Genomic DNA, 26,455 nt, shown 5'->3' with positions numbered 1-26,455 from the left:
GCATCATCTGTATAAAAACACTGAACCAAGAAAAATAATACAGGAATTCTTCATCAGAGTTCACTTTTCAGGCCTTCCACAAACACCCTTAATCTTTGTTCCTATGGATTCAACTTAACCTTTTGGAAATGTTACAGCTAATAACTTTAAGAGAATAACAGGAAAACATTCCTTTTCTTGACGTTTCTGCACCTGACTCCTCCAGCCTCTCCCTCCTGCCTTGCCATTGCTTTTGACACCACTGATCACTCCCCCCTCACTGACATCTCATCTTCCTTGGGCTTCTGTATGGTCTCTTAGCTCACAATCCTGTTCAGTCATGACACTAGTGCTTCTTCTCCTTGCTCACACCCACCAGGGGTCTTCAAACGCACTAAACATGCCCCATTATCAGCTTAGGGAAAAGACCTCTTACCCACTCATTTAAAGCCAGCCTCAAGTTTTGCCCAAGTTTCAGGCAACAGCACACACCAACATTGGCAAAGATCAAAATCAGACACTAGGTTGAACTTTCAGTCTCTGGCAGCCACATCTTCAATCAACTGAATGTCATGCTCCTCCAGCTCTGAAGGGGCATCCTCTCTTGTGAAAGTTATCATTACCCTGGGTCACCAACCAAAAAAGCCAATTACCCTCTGCAGCAGCACCCGGCATAACAGCATCACCCGTGTAGGGAGCAGGAACTCAGGTGGAAGGAGCTGCACTGCTGCAATTGCCATCTTCTTGTTTATACAGTCGAGCTAGTCAGGGTTAAATGTTTAAAATAGGTCATTAAATGCCAAATTTTTACTTTCTTTTACTTCCTTTTTTGAAAACCCAGTTTACACTTTTGATCAGAGCCAGTTTAGAATCACCTTGCAATACAGTTCAAATGCTTTTCTGTCATTTTTCTTGATGGCGTGAAGCTACTGTCTGAGAAACTGGTCCTTCAAAACTGCCTGTGCGCATGTCTGTCACATTAAATATGCTTCATAAGGGAATTGATGTAGCATCATTAAACAGTGCAATTAACTGTCCTAACTACACAATTACACATGTACCCTAACCACATGAAGAGCTGGACAATTTCTGAAAATTAATTTAAATTACTCAAGAAAATTATATATAAAAATACAGATGCTTACGATGGGAAAATAATGATAGGCATCCCAAACAAAAGCATAAAAGAAACAATATTTAGATATTGACTAGGTACCACTCCAAGCTCACTGATGACAACTTCAGTCAGTTTTGGGGAAGCAGCTGTAAGCAGCCAGCTAACATACCACACAAATGTGACCAGGAGTCACCTTTGTCACGCATCTCCAGGGCCAGCCCTACTGAACATACAGCAAAAGGTCACACATGAGCAGAGACATGAAAACAGGATCTTTGCACAATACGAGGGAAGACTTTTTCATGAAACAAGACTGCACAGATTAAATTTTAAAGCCATTAATAAATCTTCTAGCATTTCTACAAAGGTGCATACCTATACTATCCCATCCATCTGGAAGAGAAAATAAACACTAGCTATTGTCTCTATAAACGCTGATCACCCTTTCTCCCTTTATTTGATGGCCAAGACCCCCCAAGAGGTGACAGCTCTTTAAGGTGAAGTTATGCTCAAATAAACAGTGTCTATCAGAGGATCATACCCATTTGGAAATAAACCACAAGTCTTTACTGTTCTATGTGAACCACTGAGAGAATCTAGAAAAAACACTTTCCCAGTTGTTCATCAGTCCAGAATTCTATGAAATAACACTGCCTCAAGCTAGGCTAACCTGTCGCAGATAAGAATTCAGCTGAATCTTCAGCCAAATAATGCGGCTGCAGCAAGTGAACGTTACTTACTCTGCTGGAGAAGCAGCATTTGGATGACTGTTTTTACAAGCCAGCTGTACATTACTGCGCTCACTCTGGTGTATCCTATCACTCAAGCAAAGCAGACATCTCTAAATTAGTAAATTCATTTCCTCCCTTGTGATTACTAGTCTTTCTTGGTCATTTCATTCAAATAAACAAGGAATCCCTTTACATTTTGTACAATGCTACTGTAAAACAAGGTAACAACTCAGTACTATAAACAACGACGTGTCTGTTTCTGTAATTTTCCTAAATCCTTCTCTGGCATTTCTTGGTCTTACAGCGTATGTTCCTGAAGATCTGAAGAAATGTAGTATCTTTATCTTTGTTTAAACACTCAAGCCATGCAATCCCACAGCTGACTGTGCCCAGCAAAAAGAGACATCCTGCTGCAAAAGCAGTAGTCATTTTTCTGAAAACTTTCAGAAACATCTTAGTACAACTAGACACAGATTTTGATTAAATGTTTCAAAAAAGCACAGAAGTCATGCAGAAGGAAGGAGCGAGAAAGGAACAATGCTTTCCTAGGAGACCAAGTTACAAGCAAATACAAAAACTAAAACCCCTTAATGGTGCTTGAGGAAGAAGTGATCTATTCATCACAATATTTTTTTACTGTTTTTCTTTGTAGCTTTTAAGGCTATCCTTCATGTTTTGAATATGTTCCCAGACTTAAGTGCTGAAGATGCTTTGACGGTAACAAATTTTAGTTTGTACCACATTAAATGCAGCATAAAGTACGCAGTGGGTCACAAAAAGCTGTCCAACTGTGTAGTCTAGCTCTGAGTTAATTTAATTCACAGATGCACAGGCTTTTTGCACCAAACTAATAAAAACTTGAGTTGGCTGTCACAGAGGTATCCAACACAGAGCTCTAAGTCAGATTAACAGCAATCAATCACCATGCCGCATCCTTCACCTCTGCGTGAAGGAAGTTTCATCAGTGAAACTCCTTGTCACTGTTACTGTGCAAAGCCTGTGGCCTCTTCTGAGCTATGCCCATTGCCCAGAGCAACAGAGCTCCATCTTGTCTAGGATGCCTCAGATCACTACTGCATATATACCCTTAACTAATTTTCCTATAATAATGCAGGAGTTAACATACCTATAATGTTTAACACATGATGGAAAAGTTTCTGAAGGAACTTCCGTAAAAAAAAGAAATTCAAGGATGTTGCTCTGGTAATAGATGGTATAAAAATACGGAATCCCAAAATATTCAGTGAAATGAATCTTAGATTAACAATTCTTTAAAATAAGTCCACTTTTTCCAAAAAATGGATTGTGTTACACAAATATAAATCAGGTTGCCACTAAGAGAAATTACTTGCTTCTGAAGTGACATTTGTCAACTAAATGAATAAGGACTATGACATCTGTAGGAACTGTGAAGCTGCTAAAGCTACACACTACTGCTTAACTTTATTTTTCCTTCATATAAAGAGTGTCACAACTTGAGCATAAACATTGCTCTTATTAGGCAGAGAATGTCAAGTCTCATTGCTAAAATTACTGTCACGACTCAGCATGAAAACAAGTATTGCCCTTTTGGCTTTCAGCGCTTCCATTAAAGTGCCCATTCAATACTCACATTAACTTTACTACAATGGTATTACTTAGGCCAACAAAAGGGGTATTTTATCTGAGTCTAGACAATGTTAAATTCCTTCTAGCACTGATACAAAATCATCAAAATATAACATCTGCCTTGTAACCAGCCCATAAAGCCTCAGACAGGCGGTAATTAAGCCCAGACTCAGGCGTACTTCTTGGGAGGCCACTTACCCATGCAAAAACTGGCCAAGGTCACCCCTGCCCCTCTAGTCATGGTGTCTGAACTAGGGGGCTGGGGGCATGAGGGGACCACAGGCTCTGGAAGAAAACCCATGCGCCCTGCAGCCCTGCTCAGAAGCTGTAGGACTGAGATGAAGATCACTGAAGGGCAATTTGCTTGCGATGTTTTCAAACATCTTGGACCAGCAATTGCAAATGTAATCCTTCTAAAAAATACACTGACCAGAGGAACTCAGATATATGCAAACACTAATAAAATACCCGTCGCCAATACATTTCCTGAAGCATGGGCAGCCTGATGTACTCGACACATGGCATACAGCGCAGACACATCCAAGAGCCTCCTGAACTGAAATACAGACACACCCCCAATATTGAGAAGCGATAGCCAAGGACCAGTCCTACAACAACATAAATCACATAGCCAGGACACACAGAGCTTCCAAAGCACCAGTAACCAGCTGAGGCAAGCTGGTGTCCTGAAGCTAAAATGCTGAGCTTGGGTAGGAGGCAGCCCCAGTCAGGGCTGGGGGACAGGGGGGAAAGCAGTCAGTGGAGGTTTGCCTGGCAGAGACCAAAATCTGAGGCTGATTTAACATTGATGAAGAACAGATGACAATCACGTTATCGACGAAAGAGAAACTGAAAGAGAAGAACAGCCTTAGATCACTAAATATTCCAAACCAATGTTAAACGATCACCTAACTGCGCAAATTTCATTTCTGGAGGACAATGTGAAACGACTCTTCAACACCACCCACAAAACCACAAATGTTTGCCTAAACGTTTAAACAATTTAGAAGCTCACACACAAACTAATGCCCATTTAGAGACAAAAATCAAAATAATATATTTTTCCAGATGCTCTACTGGATTGCTCAAGTTGTAATGGCACACTTACAAGAAACTACAATAAAAAAGGCAAAATGCTCATGGCAATACAGCATGAACATAGCACAAGAGCCATTAATATTGTTCTGCCAAAGAAAAATGTCTTACTAAATAGCCTGAAAGGACATCTGACATGCATCTTTTCCTGTTTTCAAGAAATATAACCATACATAAACCTGATATGATTACTTGCTAAATCTAATAAGTTTATTTTTCTTTGATGGTTGTGTGCTCCTTAGTGTGCTTTAAATGCATAATAAAAATATAATGAAAAACATACATTTATTCTGTGGCAACTACTGCATATTCCATAAAAAAGTAATCTTACACAGTTTAATTTTACAGTGTTTCTTAAACCTAATTCTACTTATTCACTACATGCAGAGGGTATCTGCAAAGGAATTTAATACTCTAGCATAACCCTTTTCTTCACTGACATTAATGCCAAATTTTCTCTTTACAATCATTGTCTTCTCCCTCCTGTAAGCCTAGAAGAGGAAAAGAAAATGGATTTAAGGTTTCCAAAGAGTCTCATTAAAATGTAAAGTCCAAATATCCACATAATTTTTTCCACGACTGCTTTAGGACTGTTGTGGGATTTTTCTTGTCTGGGCATTCATCTTCCATAACATTTCAATATCCTCGAGAAAACTCTGAACTGAGCTTAAGTCATTGTCACTGGTGATATCAGTGCATTTGTTTTGCATTAAGGGCATGCAAATTTGAGCACAGATGAATTAAAGACCACTTACTTTCCAAAAAGCATCTGTCAGGAGAAACACCAGCAAATAAAAGCCACTGACAGGAAACCCAGTGCAAATCTTTAGGATAAGACAGTCCAGAAAAAAACTCTTGGGACTGTCTCCCTTGTTCCCCCTTGCAGTGGAATTTACTATGGAAAATCATGCTTGCAGTCAACAGCCAAACCATCTGCTATTTTTAAAATATTCTTATGTTACACACATTTGTTTTACATGCCCTGCCATTCATTTAAAGCCAGAAAAATCTGCCACAGAATTCTTCATTATGTCAATTGAAATAAGAGCTTTTATTCACTTCAAGAGATGACAAGTAGTAGGGACTTGCAGATGCCACAACCTGCTCCTTTCACCAGACTCAGCATGTACTCCAGTTCTTTGGCTAGGCAGTGTTAAGCTGCCCTCCCGTTACAGTCACTTCAACTAGCCTTGATCTTACTTGATTTTATGAGGCTACTCATCCTTTTAACTGGAGCTATGCAGAAAACCACTTATCTGTGGTGCCAGAAATCCCGTGCCCCTAATTAGGATGTGTTCCCCCACGGAAGTCAGGATGAGGACATTTTCCATGGAAGGTCTGTTCTTTCACAGACAAAAGGCTCTGCATTCCCACAATCATCCTAACAGTCCTCCACTGCATCTATCTCCATTTCCACTCACCTTTCGTGGGCATGCTTGCCCAGAACTTGGGGGGTGGGGGGTGGGGGGGGTGGGGATCCTGATGACTCAGTAGAAATCTGACAGGTTTCCTGGGCACAGAGGCACTTTCCTGGTCCCAAAGTAGACAAGCACTGCATCTGTAATGCAGAGTGGTCACTTCAGTGCTGGCAATGACCAAAACCTACAAGCTACATTCACTTCTGTTCCCCATTGACAGGTTGAAGCGCTCTGAAACCCAGCACGCCATGGCTACAAAGAATGCTGACCATACCCGCTCTTCATATGAAACAACCACATGTAAGACAGTGCGGCGGATCTGGGCACTCTTGATACCTCTGATGCTTTCCAGGAACATCGGATGAGCTACACAGCACCCACGCACAGCAGTTCCGATGAGGTAGGAGGGAAGAGGCACCTCTTCTTTCCCAAGAATGATTCCTGTGGTACAATCCCGCGCAGCTTCAGCTGTGTCACTGCAGAAAAAAACGCAGGAAGCAGGATCGTTATTGCCTGCTGTCATGGTCCACACAGTGGACTCACAATGGTTCGTTTACTATGATCTTGAAGCGCAAAAAATCAAGGTGACCACGCCAAGGGGTTATGCTTCGATCAAACAGCACAACTTTATTGTTTGCCCATAAAGTGGCATGCAATAGATAGTGACAGAAAATGAAGAAAAGGTAAAGTAAAAAGAAAAGGAAAGAGGACTATAGCTACCACCACAGGTCCAAGGTGTCCCTATGTCCCAGGTCCAGGCACCATCCCGCCGGTCCTTCTGATCGTCGTGATCCTTGGTGGGGAAGATCTCCAAAGTTGGGTTTCTAAGGAGCCATCCTTTATGCCAAGCAACACACCTTGCTCCTCCTCTGGCCCATGGATTGTTGCCAATCTCCGCCTTCTTGAGCAAGGTAACCAGTATGTCCAAAGAGGAGTGCCCGAGGCATGGTTTGCCTTAGAGGTGGGTGGCTTCAGACCAGGAGGTGTGGTTTTGTATTATAATGATATTATAATGAAGAAAGTTCACCTGAAGTGCAAGTTTTCTTGTTCGTTGTTACAGCAATGGTTGTGATCCATCTTCTGGACAGCTGTTATGCGGCCTTGTCGTAGTTGTTCCTTCCAGTGCCGGGTGGCAGGGACCAGCATAGTACTCCTCATACCATGCAGTTCTCCTTCCCAGAGTCTTTGGGTCTTGGTGTCCATGAGGACCGCACTCCATCTCCAGGTCTCTGTTAGCAATGTTGAGACAGTATCATTCTCTTTAGACTGACTCTTACAACGACCTAGCCGGCAAAATGTGATATAAACTGTTGGTGAAGAGCTAGTGAATCCTAGCAGCAATTCCTTGGGAAAGAAAAATTCCTCACCAAGTCATCATGGGAGAGGCTGGAAGGCTGGTATCCCCAGCAGCTGCAGGTTTGTTTGGAAGAGAACAGAGGGCCTCAGAGCAGAGGACCATAGCATAGCGTGGCTTGTGTCCTACCCTTGGCTCTTATTTGTGAGAAGGGATATTAAATTCCTAACAGCAATGGAAAAAGCAGTAAGTGAAAGCAGCCTGGCAAGCACTGTGCAACAACAGTAATTCACCACAAATGAAAGAATGGGTCCAAACACAGCAGCACTAATATAGAGATTTTATTTTGACTGTACTGAGTTGTACAGCACATTTTGTTTGTCACAATGCTATCACACTGATTTTAGAGTTTTTGGCCAGCACATTGTGATGCTGAAACTCACAAGAGCTAAAAGCAGTTTGGACTAATGGCCTGAACGGAAGGGCCAGGAGTACCTAGTTTCTGGCTTCCTTACTGCTTGCAGTCATTCCAACATGGGCAAAACAGGAGCAAATCCAGTTTCTTCTGCCAGCCTAACGGTCACTCTTCCATATCTGGCAATGATTGCAAGGTACAAAGCAGGGGAAAATCTGAAGCAAGGTGCCTTCTCTTCCCAAAGCCATATTGGTTGTTCCCAGTATGGAAAAGAAGGAGAGTCCAAGTAAGTACAGCGTCTTCAGATGATGCTAGCTTTGTTTGCACTATTGGGGTTTACAAACCCAGAGGCTGACATCAAAGTGCAGAAAAGGGTCATTATTCTATTCCCTCCAACAGAGATGACAAACCATTAGCAAAAATTTTGGGAGATCACAACAGTGTAAAGTACTTTGCCTCATTAGTAGACCAAATGTCTTCACAGGTCCTCCCCACCACATAAGAAGTCTCAGCTCATGAGATGCAGAATATATCGGACACTGTCATTTAGCTGGAAAGAAAACCTGCACTTCTGCAAAGAAATGCCCCGCTTTCAAACTCTTCTCCCTTGTTAATATCCACAGATTTCTTAGAAAGGAGGCAGGATGGATACTCCCCGAGGAATCTAGGGATTAAAAGCCCCTTTTCTTTCTAAAGCTTACTTTTTTTCTAAACCCAGTTCCTTTTCTTTAGAATGAGCTGGGATTCCTGCTCTCTATTTTAAAGAAGTAGAGAAGCAACTACAAATTGGCAACTCTGAACTCTGACCACTGTACAGGAGACAAAAAGACAAGTCAAATTCAAGAGGCATTTTAGGTAGCGCTGGGGCAAGTCAGAGAGATTGTTTTCACCATGAACAGATGCCACACGTTGTGTTTATCACTGTAGCTTGGCTGTACATGCTGAAGTGAAAAGCAAAGACCATAGTGTCTATGTCAGCCAGTGTCCTTCCCCACCCCCATTTTGGTATCGATGCTTCATTCTCCTTCTTCGGGTTACATTAAGTGCACAGAAATATATAGCAGCATTTGGACTGAAGCCCTTGCATACACCAGACAGTACATTCCAGGAGGTAAAACAACACCTTATGGCCTATACCCTCAAGGTATCAAGTTTTCAGGATAAAGAGCAGTAGGAAGTGGAGAGCTGAGGGCAGAAAAGGGGAGGAGGAGCAACACAGGAACACAAGTTCTGTTTCCATGCCAGGAGAGGATCAGGGTGCCATTCCTGTGTTAGCACCAGGCTGTGATATGACCGCAGACAAAGCAGACGGGCAGAGCAGAAGTGAAAAAGCCAGTCTCCCATCTCCCTGCAGCAGTGGGGTCAGGGGCAAAGTCAAGTGCGTTCACCAATCCCAGCAGAACGTGAAAACGGGCAAAATCTGCTTGGCCCATTTTCAGCTGGAATTAATTTCTCTTCAACACACAAGAGAAAATCAATTAGTGATGGCTAATGAGTCTTGTTCACCAGGCTGATCGCAAATCACACTCATGGAAAAAGAATCTACAGAACTGAGAGACACAGGCTGAGGCCCTTCCAAAGCACGCGGTACCACCTGGAGCCTGCCCTCTTCCTTCTCGTACAGCAGCCTGCCTTTGTAGGGGGAGTTGGTTCTAAACATGCCTTTCTATTGCTATTGCTTTGGGGGTACTTTGCACAGGCAGTAGCTGTGAAAACACTGCTTTCCAGCCCACAAAAGAGAGAGGTTGCAATCCTCTCTTTAGCTCTAGATCATCAAGACTACAATGTGTGGGCCCACCAGTACCAGAGTGGGGACACACACCATACCCTCTAATCTCAGCTCCTCTGCTCCAGACTGATCGTAAGACTGCTGAAGACAGTGCATTCAAGCTTGGTGTTCAAGTGTTGCACCAAAAGCCTTCACAATTACAGTGGAGGCAGAGTCACCCTTCAAACCCATGAGAGAAAAGGCTGGGCTTAGACAGGTCCCTTGTCTGGCATTCAGCTGGAAGCTGTGGTGATGGGTTTCTTCAGATGTTGGCTCATGAGCTCCCTGGCACGAGACACTTGGATGTGGTCATCACAGGAGTTACAAACGAGGACGGGGTTGTACAACTGCTGATCAGGGATGGGTAACTTCAGATGGCAGCAACCAGCACAAAACACATTCCTACAGTTCCTGTCAAGGAGCAAGAAAACCAGTGAAAAGAGACCTGGGAACACCACAGCAAAACTTCAGCAAGCACACAGGATCCAGTTTAGGGATGAGGTACCAGCCTTACTTACGATATATCAACAGGCTTCTTAAAGTATATACTGTGGTCTCCCAGAGCAAGCCAACTGGCTACCACTAAAAAGGTACTAATGGGCATCACTACCTAGGAGAAGGATCACAGGCCTTGGAAAAACAGAAACAATGCAGAATGGAAATCGGCAGGGAATTCAGGCGGCCTGGCAAATAAAGACTTAAAACTTTCTCCTGGGAGCTGGAGGGAAGAAACATTGCAGACAGGCATTTTGTGAGGTTTGTGAGAAACAGGCTGAGAAGAAGAGTGGAACTACAGTGATAGCATAGTTTACCTGCGGTGATGCCTCCGTTTGGCCAGCCAGAATTCACAATCGCAGTTAAAACAATGCAAGGCCATGTGGTCTGCAACCCAACGTGTGACCTAGGGCAGACACCAGTCCTCATCAGCTTTCAGTTTGCAACATGACAACGACCAGGTCTCAGGGCCCCAGTGCAGGCTGAGCTGGCTTTGGACCACAACAGGCTAGCTCAGAGCGAGCCCACCCCACAGGTCCCTTTCTATCGGGCACTGCAGCAGCAGAGGATGCAGAGGATGTGTTAAAGGACAAGGGTGGCTGCTCTCTGCCTTGCTTCCAGATCACACTCTGCTGCCATAACCACCACAGTTAGCTGCAAAGAAACCCTCCCCTGCTGCATTACAACTGCCATAACAGAACACATACCTCAAGTCTCCTTCTTATCAACAGGCTCCCAGCTTGCTTCTGACAGTCTTCACTATGATCAGAACAGAAATCCTCAGTGTCACTGCCATCCGATTCCTTCAAACATGTCTGCAAGAAGAGGTGAAGTCACAAATCCCCTCAGCTGCCTCATTCACACAGCCAAGGGCACTCCCCGCTCTGGCCATGCTCAGTGCTTGTGAGGGACACGTGGGTGGCTCCACAGCTCCCCATACGAGGAGGTAAAGCATTCATGACTATGTAGGAGCCACTGCTTGCTCTCAAGATGCAGAGATACCTCCAGGCAGCATGAGGACACGGCACATGGACAGGAGGGGAGCAGGGCTGAGAAAGCATAGGAACAAGCTTAACCACTCAGCCCAAAAGTAAAAGGTTGCAAACTGTGCATTGGAAAGGGCAGTGTGAGGGGGGGCACAGGGACCGCCGCTGCTGGAGCCACACTGCCAGAGTTGGGATGTTAGAGGCAGTTACTTACAAAGTCATCCAGGTAGTCCATCGGTGGCTCGGCCAGAGGGGGAACAGAAATGGCAGATGTCCAGGCGCAGCTGCAGCTCTCTCACCTGCCTGCGCAGCTGCTCCACCTCCTGCTTGTAGCTGGCCTTGATCTGCCACAGCCTGTGCTGAATCATGGCTGTGGGGAAGGGGAGCCCGTCATTGTCCAGATAGAGAGGAGGCACAGGAGAAAGGCATTTTGGTGGCAAGTGCTTGGGACCAGACGCTTGTTTCAGGTGGCAGGGTAGCCATGAATGGCTGGGCTTCCTTGCAGGGCCTGCAAAATGCGTGCCGACGTGGCCAGAGCAGACTGAGGGTTTTGCACCTTCCCTGGCAGCCCACTGGCCACTGAGACACAGGCCCGGTGCCCACAGAGGTTTTCTGCTCAACCTCTTGCTACAGCAGCCATAGGAGAGGAGGTATCTGGGTGCAGGCTCCCCACTGAGGAGTGATGTCACCATTCCTTGAAAACTGTCCCAGTTGGACCCCAGGAAGAAGAACTCACTGCTTTGGCTCTGGGAAATGGGCTTGCGCCATTGATCTAGGGGGACTCTCCCCAGCCAGCCAGACTCCTTGCAGGGCGCACTCCTTCCAGCGTCACCTTTGCTGTTGTCTTCATTCAGGCAGTGAATGCCCAGGGCAGGGCTTGGGATGTCACGTCAAGGCCCTTTTGGTGCCAGGGACACCTGGCTGCGAATGTCTTGGCAGGTGGCACTTCTCATGGGGCAGTCTCCTCCATTGGACACCATGCCAGTAGCCTTCAAAGGTTCCCGAGGACAGGTTTCTAACTGGAACTTTCTGGAACTGGTGGAAACCCTGTCAGCGTTTTCTTGTCTGGAAGAATTTGGAGCTGGACATGTGCCATCCAGTTCCTCCGTGTATGTTTCACTTCCCTTTTCTGCCTCCAGAGAGCCATTGCTTGCTGGCACAGAAGCCCAGCCACTCAGTTGCTTGCTATGTCCTGTGCGCTCAGCATGGCTGCTACAAGCGCTGTTGGCTTGCAGGGGAGCGTTTTCCTCTTGCTCCTCCACCTGCTGTGTCTCTCCTGCACCCACCGCACTGCCCTTCGCTCAAGTGTGGCTCAGCTCCCTCAGCAGCGGCATGCCGGGCTTCCAGGCCCACCCAGACCTCCTGACAGCAGTTATTCAGGTTGGGATCACTAGACATGCGGGTCAGTGGGCTGCTGGAGTCACAAGCCGAGAGGAGGTCATCCATAGATCTTGTCTTTAGTAATCCAGAACCCAAAAGCAAAGCAAATCTCACAACAAACCCCCTGAAACTTCCCTCATTTCAGTCAGAACTGAGGTGAGGGACGGGAAATGTTCCTAATTACGGATCAAAGGGTGGGGGAGGGGCGGTGCAGCAGCATGAGAACAACGCTATAGCGTGGCCTTTGCCATCTGCTTTTTTAGGTGCAGCAGGGAGCTGCACACATTCTTCTCCAAGTGGCTGGGACAAGAGCTACAGAGCTCTTGCTCTCCACAGGAAAGATGAGAACAGGTAAAACAGAGGGACTACAATGAGTGAGGAGGTAAAGGCAGCCTGCGGGTAGGCAGCAACTTGGGCCTGGAGCTCTAAGCTCTTACCTATCCAAACATCTGCCACTGAACTCCTGGCTCTGAGGTCAAGGGTCAGGTAAATGTCCATGCCATCCTGTCCCAGAGGATGTGGCGAGGAAGCTGGGAGATACACTGCTGTCCAGACATGCAGCCCTCGCACATGGCACACTGGATGCAGCACCTGCAACCACCACTTACAATCAGAGATGAACGCAAAAGGAAACCCCTCCAAACACTCCCCACACAGTCCCTGGTGCCTGGCAGATGAAAAGTCTGGAAAACTGGGCCAGGAGCTCTACTGACCTGCTCAGACCCTGGCATATAGAGAAGATTGTGGAAGTTCTTATTGCCAGCCCGTAGGAGGGACCACACGGAGCAGGTACGCTTGTAGATGTTGTGCATCTCTCACTCGCAGGGGCTGTTCCCAAGGAAGGTCCCATAAAGGCAGGAATACGTGTGCTGCACCAGCTTCACCTGCAGCACTAGAAGGGGAACAATTGTCAGGGCCATTGGGAAATGGTGTCTCCTGTCTGAAAGGGAAATGTCTTGCGCTCCTCTGCGGTGGCTCCTGCACTTCCTACCCAGCTGGTGACCCTACTGCTGTCCTTTTCCACACAGAGCAGGACAGAGAAGGGACAGCAACAGGAATCACTTAAAGTGAAAGCAACAGTCAACTCATACCATAACCATCCCTCTATAACCCTAACGTGTATTATTTGATAAGACCGAGATTAATAGCCATTGTTTCCCTAATGTATTTTTTAAAAATGTTTCAGACTCATATTGCTGAGATATGCAAATTAGGCTTTTAATCAAAACAGTGCTGCTGATGGTATCTGAATTCACTGGGCTAGAAAGGGACGTGCAGAAGAAGCAATTGAAAGAAACCAGAGAATATAAACCCTTTGTCACTGTGCAGTCTGTTAGGTCCTCTGAGCCTGCACTGGGAAGGGAGGAAGAAGTTACAAGGAGCTAACAGAAGCCAGCAGTAGTATCACACATACAGACCCAGGTCAAAATAGCACAACTGAAGGGCAGGGCTGGACCCACACAGTGAAGGTACGTCAGGAATGCCAGCAGAAAGTCCCAGCACTACTCAGACACTTGGACATTTTTAAAGAATTCAACTTCTGTCTTCTTTCAGCTACAACACTTTAAAACATCATGGCCTTCCCTCTGCCTCTGCTTGCATCTGGCATGGGATAAAGAGATGTTTGCACGCATATCTCTTACCAAAAAAGCTTCATTAAATTCAAAGAGGCAAGGAAATTGCCAAGAAGCTGATGAACAGCATCCAGCCACTGGAGAAACACTGGGCACTGCTCATTCTGATCTTCCACCTTCTCCTGGTCACCAAACCTGTGACTGAAATCCAGCCAATCTGATTCAACAGGCACCTGGAAGCCCTGTAAATAAAAGAAAAAACTAACTGCTGACACTCTTCTGTAGGCACATAGCAGGATAAGGCAAGGCCCATCTGCCACTCGCGCAAGGTAAACGCAGGCCTTCTGAAGGGCTGGAAAGGAGGCTGCACCTGTGGTTGGTTTGGGAACAAACCTGAATGTCAGAGGTTTCCAAATACAAACTAACAGCTGTTATTTCTATACAAGAAACAGCTTGGAAAATACGCACAATTAGGAGCAGAGAACCAGCTGAACCTTGAACACAAGAGGTTATTTACCACAGTACTTCACCAAGCTGAGCAGAAGAGTGACGTACCATTCATCGAAAACAGGCAGGAAAAGAACATGGAAAACCCCAACACCCACAATTGTAGCTCTGAAACATCACTAAGCTTACTGACAAATGTGACCCTGCTCCTTTCTCTGGAGACTCAGAGACAAAAGCTGCCTTTGAACAGACATGAATGAGCAGCCCAGCACAACCCACACCTCCATGGTCCTGTAGTAAGGGTCCAGAAGAACCTTTGCCAGCGCTACAATCTGCGGAGTCCCGTCCCAGCTGTCTGAGCAATGAACCAGCACTGGACGCCCTTCTCTTTCAACTGCACTGGAGACTAGCACTGCTGCCTTCAGCATGACAGAAAGGTGCGGCATCCACTTGGTACTCTCCAGGGCTGAAAGCCAGCTAGAAGGTGTGCAAAAAGCAAGAAAACGATTGCTTAGCTCTCCAGTGGGAGGATAAATAAATAAATATACACACATACACTTTAACTGAAGTCTTTTTGGAGTCCACAATGAAAATCAGTCTTTTCTAAAAGATGCTCAAGAGGAGCCAGCCAGCCTAGAATAAGCACAAAGAATTGAACGCCTAACTTCAAATTTTCCTAGATACAACTCTACATTTTACAAACCCTCAAAGGACACACACAACCAAGTGACACTGAGGCAGTGCTGCAACCCCTTCTGGATTACCAGGGGTGAAAATAAGCAGTGTTCAATCACTGTGGGCACATTCCCTCCATTTTCTGAGGTAGAAACCTGGGACAGGAAAAAGGAAAAGGGAGGGAACCCCCTCCAGGACATTGACATATATGATGTCAAACTCAGCTAGAGAAAAGTCACTTACTGGGGTCTGGCACCTGGCTGCAGACAGTACGTAGATACTGCAAAATGTTCCGGATGGAGTCAATGTTGGCCATGCCCATGAATGTGACTTCACACTTTGGGTAATACTCTAAACGCAACAGAGATGCAAACATCCAGAGAGCTGCTGTCACTGCAGCTCTGCCTCCATACACTTAGTATAGCTGTTCCCTCACAGTACCATTTCTGGTCTTCAGCAGTAGGTAGGCAGTTTTTCTAGAAAAGACTTGTGGGCCAGCAGCGATAAATATGGAATAACAGACTGCACGAGCAAGAAGGGGAACGTGGTGCCAGAAACTGAGTACCAAAATGCTGACACCCACACACCCACACACCCCCTGCTGTGCTCTAGGACCCCCTTGACAAAGCAGGTTCAAGAGGAAGATGTTCCAGGATGCACTTAGCCCTCTGTACCTTCACATTCGCAGCCACCTCCCTTTGCTCTGTTGGCCACAGCCACAGTGTAGGACCTGGCATCAAGAATCAGCAGCTCCTGAGGAGTTCCTGCGTTCTCCACACCTGAACACGTGGTCAGGGATGAGTCTGCAGAGACAGACACGGACTGAGCTCCCAGCACCTCCCTCCCTCCTACAACAGGCCTCCAGTACCCCCCAACACTGGCTGTGAATGAGCCCAGGGACCTGCCCCACACACCGCTGTTAAGGCATGACAGGGCACAGATTATCGACCTGGATATTGGGTTTAAACCTTGCATTGTGACAGCCCTGTTAGCAGCAACAGCAACACTTAGGTGTAAAAAGCACTGACTAATTCATGTTTAGGAGAGCACGGAAGGGAGTGAGCTGTCTCACCGAAGTCAGCATCACAGGCCTCGCTGTCGTCGCTGCTCCCGTTGTGTGGCATGCCACCAGATACCTTTACTCCAGGGTTCAAGGAACAGGCTTTGGCAACAGGTGCCACAAGATACTCGTCATCAGCATTTCGCCAGCACCACCAGCTGATTTCAGGCTGGCTGCAGCGTGCAATCACTGCCCCATTGCACACATCTGCAAAGGAAGGGAGAGCCTAATGAAGCCTCACCTGGAGAAGTGAGGAACAAGCCCAGCAACCTCTCCTTAGGTACAGTCCGCACCTGTGCAACCCTCCTCACTGCCTTGTCTGCTGCATTTACTCTTGCATTCAAGCACTGAAACAGGGGACAGGGCATTTCAAATAACCATTATTGAATAACAGCAGCAGCGACACAGAAGCTGTCACTAATGTCACGGCCATGAGGAACACGAGAAGACAGCACAGGAGCGGCTAATGGAGCTGGAACAGCTGGCAAAATGAGATTGCAGAGGAGTAGGTCGCTGCAGCGGCTGTTGGGAGCAGCCGGTGCCAGTGGATGGTGACAGCTCCGGGGTCAGCTGCAGCTCACTGGGCCTCACCCCAAGGATCGAGGGCTGTGCCCGGGGATCAACTACCACTGAAATGATCGGGGAGTTTCTGCAGCCAGGGGGAAGCTGCCAGTTATTTAGCCTTCACTAAACTATTTTTATTTATAATGATATACAAATATATACTATTATCTATAAATATATAATATATAATATGCATATTATTGTATATAGATATATAAATATCTAAACATTAAACCACAGGGTTTAAATAATTATGGTTGTACTTTGGTAAAGTAATATTTATTTTAATTCTGTTCTGTTCTTCCATTCTCCTCCTTTTTCTTCCTCACTTAAAGTATATACTGGTTGTTAAACCATCTCATTTATCACTTCTAAGCTGGAAAGATTAGCTCACTCCCATCAGACTGGTTAGTTTCTGGGTGGAGGCCTGAGCTGGTGTTTATTAAGAACCCCTAAAATGTGAAAACAGCCTACCCTGGCTGTTGCTTATTGATGCCTGGCAGAAGGCCTGAGGTAGGAATAAGTGTTCTTTTTTCACATGAACACACCAGTCAAGTCATTCACAAGCAGCCTGGAAAGGGAATGGGCCATTAGGTGACAAAGTTGCTGGTGATACAGAATTATCCAGGAGAATCTATGGCTGTCTGGAAAAGGTTGCAAAGGATGTTGTGATAAAAAGAGAGCACAGAATTTAATATAAATATATGTAAAGTATTTACAGATGACCAAAGCATAACCCCAGCTATGACACAGAGCAGTTCAGTACAAATCAGCAGCCAAGCCTCAAAGACTTTGAGGTCACTGTGGAGCTCTCAAATAGCCTCAGCTCAATGCTCAAAAGAAGCAAAACGGTTAAGAATGTGTTAGCAGTTATTTAGAAAAGAGTAAGACAGGAAAAATTATGGCATCACATCTTACGCATCTTCAGAGTGACAAAAATTTCTCACCAATCCATCTCAAAAAGGATAACATAGTACTCAAGCCTCCAGAGAAGGGTGGCAAGGACAATCACAGGTATAGAAGAGCTTTGCTATAGGGACAACTTAAGTAGGAAACAGCTCCCCACCACAAGAGGAGGACAAGAATGGGTGAGAAGCATAAAAGGTCATAAAAGATATAAAAAAGTGCATTTGGAAGATTAGACTTATTTTTCCCTGATAGAAACACAAACAGGTACTGGAATGGTCATGATATATGTTCAACAAGTATTTTCCAGACAACAACAAAACAGACAGTGGACTCACTGCCACAGTGCAATGTGGAAGTATAAATTGGTTCCAAAATACACTGAAGTCATGGAAGGTGGGTCCACCAAGTGACCATGAAACATGACCACACATTCTCCTGAATAGTTGTTGTAGGAAATCTAAGATATTGGCTGCTCCAAAGATGCACCGGGAAAGAATACCTGCATACCTGTCACATTTATTACACTTCCCCAAGATGCTGCTCCCAGTGCCTGGCTCTCCTTGGAGACAGGGTAATAAATTGGACAGCCCCGCACCTCAGTTCTTTACAAGAGTGCTTGCCCCTCCCTATCCCACCACCCCTCATGCAGCACCTCTCTGAAGATGAGCTGGAGTAATAACAAAGATATAGATAAAGCTCCTGACAAACAACATCCAAGTATTTTTCTTTTATTTGTAGGTCAACAGCTCTGAAAAAGTTGCATTGGTGGCAAAGCAGGGGATGTAATGCTCTAGATCCTAAAGCACATACCAGCACACACCTCAACCCATTGCTCAAAGGCTGTTTAGCTGCCAGCGAGGGCTATTAGAAGCACTCCTGAAGGTATCTCTTTCTCATGCTGCCACCCTGTAAGAGGCCCTGCTTTTCCACAGAGGATGACAGTGCCTGCTCATGTTATTTGCTGTAAGGCAGTACACCAAGAAAATGCATCAAGGCTTTGAACTCCTCCTAACAACGGTGCACAGTATCTCAGCAGCAGCTACCACATTTTTCAGGAACAGTCTTGCTTCTCGAAGACAATGTTCCCTTATTCTCCTGAGGCAACTTATCAATAAATGCAGAAAACGTATTATCGTTAGTGACACCTCATAGCCACTAACGATGAAGACTTTAAATTGAAGACTTCCAAAGAAATAATATTCATGTTCAGCCAAGTCAAAATACTGTGAGCTCCTTTTTCTTTCAGTGCTCTCTGCTGCTGTTCTGTTTTGCAAGGACTTACAGAGCAGTCACTCCCAGAAGATCTATTCCTGTCTTCAGGATCATTCAAGTATGGTTAATACAGACAGCAGCAAAGGCTTTGTTTGTACTAGTAAATGAAACTGAGCCCAGGTGTGGACTTAAGCACCAGCCTGTGATCATCCAAGCTTGTTTGTTAGCACACCTACAGGTTTTGGCCTGTGCCAACCAGCACTTACCCAAACAATGCCTAAGCACGTTTTGGGGAAATGCAGGTGGTGTGCCAGGGACTGCTCCCAACAGGCATTTGGATGCAATGGCACTGTTTGGGGTGCAGAAGGTAGAAGGGTTTAGCTGTGTAGGCCACCTGAAGTCAGAGGTAGCCTGCTTAACGTAATACTACAAACACTGCCAAAGAGTCGTATTACATTCAGAAAACTTTGTAGCACAAACTTCTCAGCACGGCAACAAATGCTGGGCAGAGGTTGGCCTTGAGGTAGCCAGTTTCAACAGACATAGTGACATGCCAATAAACACAAGGAGATATGGCCACCACTGATGAGCATGAAGTCACCAGCAAGCAGAAAGTATAGCAGGTGCCAGCAGACAAATCAAAACCGCAACCGAGCTTGCAGTGAGCTTCCAGGTCAGGGAGGCCCCCATAGCTTGACTCTGCGTTCTCCTGTAAACCCACAAACATATGAACCATTTCTGGCCGTTGCTGTGGAACTTTTCTTCAAAGGAAAAAGCTCCTTTCTTGAAACTGGCATGGCAGAAGGTGCCATAGTGTTTTAACGTATGTGGACAAAATTAATCTTTAGAGAGCCTCAGTTTACTTTTAATTACTCAAGAACCCAAAGCCAGAGTATGCGGTGCATTTGTACTTTATCAGTTGAGCTTTTACTCCCAGATTCGTTTGGAGCACAAGGCTAAAGTGCATCTGATACCATCAGTACATGCCATTTAGCCCATAACAATCATCCAGAAAGCATCAAGTAACCTCTCTCTGGCCATAAAAGTGCTCATCCACAATGCAAAGTCAAACAGCTTAGCTTGAAACAAGAAAAAGCTGAAAGAGGGTTTACACAGCTGTCACCTAAAGGTTCCCAGCTGAGAGGCATGTATACAAGTGCTTTCATTTCTCAAGTCTCAACTAAACTCCTCGCTCACGGGCATGATCTGAAAAGCCTGAGACTGAGCGCTCAGCCATGGTGCTGGAGCAACGCCCACTGGTTTCCCGCCGCTTCCCCGACAGCCACTGCAGCATGAACAAGGCAAGGTGATACTGAGTGTCTGTGAGGAGCCCTCTTGCTAACATAGTCTCAAGGTCTTCTCAAGGTGGCTGTGTAGACAGAGAGTAATAAGCGGCTGGCATACAATGCCCGTCTGCCTATGCAGTCAGCTAAATAGTTAATTGCATCCTTGGCGTTGTTTTACAAGTGAATTGTGCCTGAAGGCTCCTGCATCTCTGCTGTACTTCACTGAGGACTCAGAGATGGAGACCTGAACTTCTGCTTTCCCTAACAGCTAAATTATACTTTTATAGAAAACTGATAATGCGGTACCTTTGGTGTCATGTTGTATAGATCTGCGACCCAATGAATTCAGAGTTGCTCTCCAAAAGGTCTGAAGTCTACCAGTCTTACGGTTACAGAGTCCCCTACAGGGATGCACACACTCCAGCGGGGTTCTCCACTCTCTCCTGAACTATGAGCGAGGAAGAGGAGGAACTGAGTGTAGGGCTTTTAATTTCTTCCCCTTTCATGCAGCACAAGGCACTCCAGAAGCAGTCATGGCCCTCACGGAGCCTCCTGGCCAAGACTTCAGTCTTGAGGGCAAAGGCTAAAGAGTGCATGAAAGTGAGAGAGACACAGGGGCAAGCACTTGTCCCACCTTGTAACATCACTTGTCGGCATCTTCTAATCTGATCCCAGGCTGCAAAGGGTTGCAGCTCCGCTTGTAAATTACTGGGTACCATTACAGCGATACTATCAAGCAAGAAACAATGTTAGAGCAGCAAAAAGACACGGCTTTGCCCTCAGCTGGGGAGGCACACTGGGACAGTCTCCAGCGCCAGACCATTTTTAGCAAAAGCAATCACAAATACAATTAACTTCTTAGCCGACTTGTCTACAAAGAGGGAAGAGCTCCATACAATAAGCAGCACTCATTATCACTCTGCTGCAGAATTTAGTTCTTCCAGAAGTAATACACTGTTTTGCCAGCATCTAACAGCAAATCATCCAACATGAAGATGCAGAGTTAAGGTACCTGTAAGTGCACTGGTTTTGTTTCCTGGCTTTTGTGCTTCCCAAGGTTGTCCTTTGTTGTGCAGCTCTGATACTTTCAATTTTTTTATATATTTGGATATAGTAATTGCTAACACAGAGTCTAAGGCTAGAAATCACAACATATATTTTACAACATGCACACTGGCTGTGTGCACCTATTCCACCACCCTCCCATTTGCTTCAAATATGTCAGTCTCCCTGAAGACACATTTAATGAGAAACCACCCCCCTACCCGGCAAAGCCCTGCTTTATTTGCTGCCTAGCCTCCTGCATCCCCCTGGATAGATTATTTTTGGAAGGCTGACCAGGGAATATTTACCAGCTATTGAATCAACAAAATTCAGCCACATGCAAACATTTCATTCTGTTACCTAAACGGTGTCAGAACTCTCAGAACTCCATCAAAACAGAAGTGATTTGCACTTCAGTATTAAAAGTTATGTCCAGGCCTGAACACCTAGTTGAGAGCTGGGCCACACAGCAGGCTCCTTTGGGCAAAGATTTCTTTTCTAAGCAGCCATTATGCAAGTACCAACCTGTGAAAAAATTTTTAAAACTCAAAGAGAGAGAACCTTGATCTGACATAGTGCTCTTGCTGCATGTCCCGTAGGAGGAAAGTCACCCACATCTTTAGATCTAATGGAAAGTAGGAAAGAAGCAACAAGTGCAAGGTTCTGCATGTGGGCTGGGGCAATACCAAGCACAAGCACAGGCTGGGCAGAGAATGGATGGAGAGCAGCCCTGAGGGGAAGGATTGTGGGGTGTTGGTGGATGAGAAGCTCAACTTGGCCCAGAAACGTGTGCTTGCAGCCCAGAAATCCAACCGTGCCCCGGGCTACATCCCCAGCAGGGCGAGCGAGGGGATTCTCCCCCTCTGCTCTGCTCTGCTCTGGTGAGACCCTCCCTGTGCAGTGCTTGTCTTCTCTGAGGCCCTCAACATAAGAAAGACATGAAGCTGTTGGAACAAGTCCAGAAGAGGCCACCGAGATGCTCAGAGGACTGGAGCCCTCTGCTGTGTAGACAGGCTGAGGGAGCTGGGGTTGTTCAGCCTGGAGAAGAGATGGCTCCAGGGAGACCTTAGAGCAGCTCCCAGTACCTGAAGGGGCTGACAGGAAAGCTGGAGGGGGACTTTTTACAAGGGCCTGTGGCAAGTAAAGGTCCTTAGTAGAGGTCAGAAACCAGCATTGATTTCACTTACAAAAACACATGGTGGTGACACCACAGGCACCGCTGTATGGGTAAAACACAACTTTCAGGTACAGGCAACACACAAGGTGAGAACTAGCAGGGTCAGTCATTCTGGTGGGCAAAGTCTGGATATGTATTTTAGCTGTAGCAGAAGCCCAGTAACCCACAGCAGCGTGAGTAAAACCTTACAGATTTCACAAAAAAGAAAAAAATCATGTTTTCGGCCAGATGTTTAGCATCACAACATGTGACTCAACACATTCAGCTTTATAACATCAATTAAGATATGCAATAATCTTCATGGAATCCACTGACCACATCCAAAATTAAACATTAACACAACACAGCTACAGATCGTGACTGATCTGCACCATCCCCTCTCTCTCACCACAGCCTGCAGGGCTGGGGGGCAGGAACACGAAGTGACAAAACACACAGGTGGACAGCTCACACGCAAAACACCTCGTCGCTTCGGCTATAAATCCGCAGCCAGGAAATAAAACCAAACGCATTGCGCTGGGAGCTGAAGCAGCAAGGAGGGCAAAGCGGGGAGAGGAGCAGGAAGGCAAGGCAGGTGGAGCTGGGTAACATGCAGCTGCTCTTCCCTGGAGCAGCTTTCCTTGAGCTGGAGTCACCTCCGCAACTTTTGCAAACTCCCCTTCCGGGACGATCGGCTCCACTTTGAGGGGGATCACCCTGATAAAGGCTTTCTGTGCTGCCGACCTCTCCGACTCGACCGCCGCTGCCAGCACCAGCCCTGTATGGTCCAGTGCTGCCTGCAGCGTCACCATGAGCAGCCAGGGCCAGAGGACAGCCAGCTGCAGCTGAGGGCCAGCACTCATGCTACCAGCTGCAGCAGCAGGCTCCAGCCACACATACCGCTCAGGAACAAGTTCTCACCCTGCGGTGGGCTCCGGCCATCGGCGAAGCTCGTCGGCTTGCCCAGCATGCGGTCCCAGCAGCAGGGAGGTGGGAGAGTGGGGACAGAGCGCCTCGGTCACCGCCAGCACTGCTTACCGCACAACTTCTTCAGTCCTTGCCATCACCGTTTCTCTTCCTTGGTGCCACATGCTCAAAGGCCACTGGGAGCTCAAAGGCATATTTTAAACAAACAAACAAAAAAAATATCCTGAAGTATAAGTCCCTCCTCCAGCAGATAAATCCCAAAAGGTCAGCAGAACAGGTTGCAAGCAAGAAATCAGTTCGGCCCTACAGGAACACTGGGGCACATTAGGAACGCACCGGTCCCACGGAGATGAGGCCCCGGGAGATCTCCCTACGGACGTGGTGTCCTCGTGTTTCCCACCCAAGGGTTAGGGAGATCCACAGGTTCAAAACATCCATCTCAAATACCCCTGAGAGACACCTCACCTTCTCGCCAGCACTTCTGACCACGTCAGCTCAAGCTCTTCCCCCTGAATGTTACCTGCAGTTACCAGCGGCCTTCTCAGAAATTATGCTGGAGGTGTTGCTTGAATGTATGGTGAAAAGGAAGTTTGCTTCAGTACTGTTCTGCAAATCGAGTCGATCCCTTCCATCCTGCTCCATCCTGCCAGAAGTGCTTCTTTCAAGTCTGGAGATCAACTTTACTCTTCTCCGGGCAATCCACGTTCCGAGTCTGACTCCGGGTACAGTTCTCGAGAACAACTAATAAAGCTCGGAGCTTCTCTTCAGAATTTCAAGTTCCCAGGAAATAAAAAGGCTCTCAAAGTCTTTGGACGTTTAGATAGCACACCAAAGAGGTAGCAAGCAAAAAGTTACAGCATCTCTGGTTTCTCTCGCGCTTTTTCTGTGCACGCCCAAGTTCTGGTATGACCGCTTCCACGCGCACATTAAGAAGATCCCGACTGAAGGCCCCACAAAATAAAATGTAAAGTTCCATCGTCTGCCCAAAGGTCCCATGAAATGTGTCGAGGAGCCTTCTTAATGTAGAGAGCTCAGGCAGAGGCTGTTTTCAGCTAAACCCAAAGTTACGGTGATCGCACAGCCATGAGGAGAAAAAATGGTTTAAAAATTATAAAATAATCTGCAAACCTGTTAGGCAGCGCGTGCCTGCTGGAGTCTGCAGGGGCCGGGGCGGGTGGAAACTGGGCTGTAAATCCTGGGCCAAAGTTATTTCCAGCAGCTTAAGAAAACTGCGTGGGTCTGGTGATGTCTGCTCGCGCTCTTTAAAAAAAACCACCACTACCCCAAAGTCGGTATTTATAATAAAAAAAGGTTAAAAGACAGCAGGCAATCCCTGCGGCGCGCAGGCAGCAGGCAGGCAGGTGCGAGCAGAGCCGAGAGCACTCAGCAGGGTCAAGGGCAGCACCGCCGCAGGCAGCGCTGCGGGGCCGACGCGGCGGAGCGGAGCGGAGCGGAGCGGACTGCCCGCACGCAGCGCGAGCCCAGCGCACCGTCCCCCCGCGCGGCGCCCCCGCTGCCGCGAGCGCCAGGCGCCGGGGGCGGGCGGGCAGCAGCGCCGGGCGCATTGGCAGCGCCGCAACCCCCGCTGCCCCGCCCCGGCACAAGCGCGGCGAAGCCCCCCCGGCCCGACCCCCGGCGCCGGCAGCTGCGGCCGCTCCTCCCCGGGGCCGGCCGGCGCGCTCCTACCCGCGGACACACCGGGAATGTGGAGCAGCCGGAGCCACTGCCCCCCGCTGGGCCGGGACCGCGGGCTCCCCCTCCCGGCCCCGCCGCCCGCCTGCAGCTGAGCGGGACGGCACCGGGGCGCGAGGGGGCAGCGCCGGGGCCGGGGCCGGGGGCCGGTCCCGCCGCTGCCGCGCCCGAGGCGCTGCCGCCGGGAGCTTCGGGCTCAGGCTGGTGCTAGAGGCCCGGAATTCCGGCGGCTCCGCGCTGGCAGCGCTGCCCGGCGCGTAACGCTGCAGGTCAGACCTGAACCTCGGCGTGGGGCTGCAGCCGGGAAGCGGCGTGCGCGGAAACCCCGCATAGCCTCCGCAGCCGCGCAGAAAGCGCGCACGGTCCGGCGCGTCGCTGGGAGCCGCCGCCGCGGCTCCCGAAGAAGGGCCAGGGGCCGGGGGCGACTCGTTGCGCGCAGCCAGGCTCGCCCCTGCAGCCGCCCCGCAGGAACTGGGACATGGCGCAAAGAAGAGCGGGCCGCCTGCTTGGAAACTGCTCCGCCGGGCAGCAGCCAGTGGGTGATACACGTGTCAGCAAGAACCGCTGGAACAGGAAGCAGCAGTTTCTTCCAGCTGTGATATGCATACCCTTTGTCAGCGAGAACACGGAGAGAACACCAATGCGACACCCGTTGCCGTGTCAAAGCTTAATTTATTGCAACACTGCTACAAGTCTGACAAGGGAATCCAGCTGGCAGCTGCTGCACATCTGTCACCTCCAGAAAGCACCCCCGCTTCCAACGTATGTCCACCAGCAGACGGAGGTCTAGGAAGAGAAGGGAATACTGAGTACGTATCAGTGCTTGTATATGTTTCCCTTGGCAGCATACTATAACATACGCTTCCAACGGCAGACTATAACCTGATCACCCGAGGCCTACCCTGCCTGGGCAGGGGTACAACAGAACACACAAGGAAAACCACATCCCACCCTGGTCCCGTTAACAGGACTATCAGTAAAAACATCTTATTACAGAAGTTGCTACTTATTTTAAAATACCTTATTACAAAACATCTTATTACAAAAGTTACTACTTTTTTAAAAATATCTTGTTACAAACCATCTTATTACAGAAGTTACTACTGGTTAAGAAATATCTTATTACAGAAGCTGTAATTAAAGGTTTCGCCTCAGTTCATCTTACTGCCCGGTGCTCTCTTAGCACATCCTGGCCACAGCTGGGAGCTACACAAGCCGAGGTGGTCCTGACAACTTCTCTGCTCCCTTCTCGTGCGTTTTGCTCAGGTCTGGCTCGTATGAACATGCATGAAGCCATTATATTGATAGTTTAGGTGCTCTTCCACATGGATTTCCTTAACACCACAAACAGAGGATGTGCCCCCTTTATCCTTTAAACAGTATTTTAACATAAACACAAATGTATAGCTATTAAAAACTTAAGATCTGCTATCAACGTAAGTACAATCTTCCTCTAAAAGTTTAAAAAATATTTTCAAGACATAATTAAAACAGAGTACTAGAACAATAAATAACAACAATAATAATAAAGAACTTATCATTACAGATACCATTAGCATCAAAAGAAAATTATTAAACCAGAAGAATTCCCCAGGAATGTAAAAGATCAGCAGCTGTGACATA

The 26,455-nt window shown here is 47.2% G+C and overlaps 1 pseudogene across 1 annotated transcript; it reads right to left on the bottom strand.

Annotated features, from left to right (window-relative positions):
• Positions 1-7,568: 7,568 nt before the first annotated feature.
• On the bottom strand, positions 7,569-24,590 carry LOC130151758 (myotubularin-related protein 4-like; annotated as a pseudogene). The gene is made up of 11 exons (XR_008822703.1): positions 23,135-24,590; positions 16,055-16,249; positions 15,657-15,785; positions 15,222-15,333; positions 14,589-14,784; positions 13,930-14,102; positions 13,000-13,170; positions 12,724-12,877; positions 11,121-12,395; positions 10,238-10,735; positions 7,569-9,836 (listed from the first exon to the last, which is right to left on the bottom strand). The product of XR_008822703.1 is annotated as a myotubularin-related protein 4-like (transcript).
• Between the last annotated feature and the right edge of the window lie 1,865 nt (positions 24,591-26,455).

Source organism: Falco biarmicus, chromosome 6, assembly GCF_023638135.1.
Source record: "Falco biarmicus isolate bFalBia1 chromosome 6, bFalBia1.pri, whole genome shotgun sequence".
In the NCBI taxonomy this organism is placed as follows: Eukaryota; Metazoa; Chordata; class Aves; order Falconiformes; family Falconidae; genus Falco; species Falco biarmicus.
The sequence above is the reverse complement of the archived record's forward strand: the minus strand, read 5'-3'. Positions and strand labels throughout refer to the sequence as shown.